The sequence below is a fragment of the Sapajus apella genome, unplaced genomic scaffold (assembly GCF_009761245.1).
Source record: "Sapajus apella isolate SASKATOON/1434 unplaced genomic scaffold, GSC_monkey_1.0 scaffold19, whole genome shotgun sequence".
Taxonomy (NCBI): Eukaryota; Metazoa; Chordata; class Mammalia; order Primates; family Cebidae; genus Sapajus; species Sapajus apella.
The window spans coordinates 17823066-17825050 of record NW_022436959.1 but is presented as its reverse complement, the minus strand read 5'-3'; positions in this window follow the sequence as shown (position 1 = coordinate 17825050).

The following is a 1985-nucleotide window of genomic DNA, read 5'->3' as shown; positions in this document are numbered from 1 at the left end:
TTTGAAATGAGGAAATCCTCCTATAAAAATTGTTTTTGTTTTAGCAGACTTAATCTGTATTGTATTCTAGATAGTTATCAATTGTCTAATCCTGGTGTTAAAAGTAACACCTCAAATTGTTTCTCTTGTCCAAGACTAAATAAATGTGTCCATCTAGGGCAAAGACCTCTTCCAGGGAGCACACTATAAATTCCAAATATACCCCATCTTTTCTTCTGTGATGACCACTTCTATATGCCACTATGAAGAATGAACTAATTTTAAGGCCAGCTTTGTAAAAAAAAAAAAAATAGCATTTCTTATGATGGCATCTTTTCTAATTAACTTCAGACAGTGAAGTATTCCAAGGCAATGTTGTGGGATTCTGTAGAAATAAACAAGAACAATATTTCACTATAAGACAATGATTTACATCAATTTTTGGTAAAATTACAGCTCCAGAGGCTTTGGAATTTTCTATACTATTTACATTGATATAATGAAGGGAAACATTTATGTTTGGATCATTAAATTTACAAATATAAAGTTATCTAAAAAGCAAAGTAATTTTTAAATACCTAGAATGGTACTCTTCCATTAATTGAGTTTGTACAAAGCACCTGATAACGGGAAAGCAATATTGAAGTGGGAATCCAAACATTCATGTTTTAATACAATATCTGATACTAAATAGAAATATTTATCATAAACAATACATTTAATTTTTCTGAGCCTCAAAAGTAAAATTAAATAATTGAAAGACATCAGTTCTTAAGTTCCTTTAAACATTAACATTCTATGGTCCATGACAAAAAAGAAAAAAAACATTTAGATAATAAGTACTCCAGCCAAAAAACACATAAAACAGTAGGGCATCACCCCAAACCCTACTAGTAAAATCTAGGTGGGGTGCCTAGAATTCACCTTCCTGAGGTTGCAATGAGGCACCACAACTCCCCACTGTGTAATGTCAAGAAAAGCCACATAGAGAGCTGGGATTTTCATTTTTATTGGCATTTAATGAGCCATCACTCCAAGCCTCAGTATCAGCAGAGGCCAAGAGTGGAGCTTGTTCTTCCACACTCATGCAGCAGTAATGAGGCACTCCACCTTCCTATTGGAGTGGAGTCAGTGGAGACCTAGTAGAGAGTTAGGACCTGCACAATAGCTACCCCAGGCAGCATAATTAGAAGCCACCGCCCCTCTTGTGTCAATGGAAGATGAGTAGAGAATGTGGCTTTTACCACCAACTAACATTAATGATATAGAGGTCCCTCTTTTCCTGCCAGAGAAGTGCTAGTGAAAGTTAGCTAAAACAGACAGTTTAAATAAGATCCAGAATCTTAGAACATACCACAAAAATGTCCAGGTTGCAATAGAAAATTACTTGGCTTACCAAGAATGATGACGATCTCATACTGAATGAAACAAAAGAATCAAAAGGTATTAACACCAAGATTACATAGATGTTAAAATTATCTAATAGATGTCTTTAAAATAGCTGTAATAAAAATTCAGTGGGCAATTAAAATCACACTTGAAACAAATGAAAAATTCAAGTCTCGACAAGGAAATACAAGATATAAAGAAATAAGACAGGACACAAACAGATGGAGAAACATTCCATGTTCATGGTTGGGAAGAATCAATATCGTGAAAATGGCCATACTGCCCAAAGTTATTTACAGAGTCAATGCTATCCCCATCAAGCTACCAATGACCTTCTTCACAGAACTGGAAAAAAACACCTTAAACTTCATATGAAACCAAAAGAGAGCCCACATAGCCAAGTCAATTCTAAGCAAAAAGAACAAAGCGGGAGGCATCACACTACTGGACTTCAAACTATACTACAAGGCTACAGTAATCAAAACAGCATGGTACTGGTACCAAAACAGAGACACAGACCAATGGAACAGAACAGAGGCCTGGGAGGCAACACAACGTATCTACAACCATCCGATCTTTGACAAACCTGGCAAAAACAAGCATTGGGGAAAGGATTC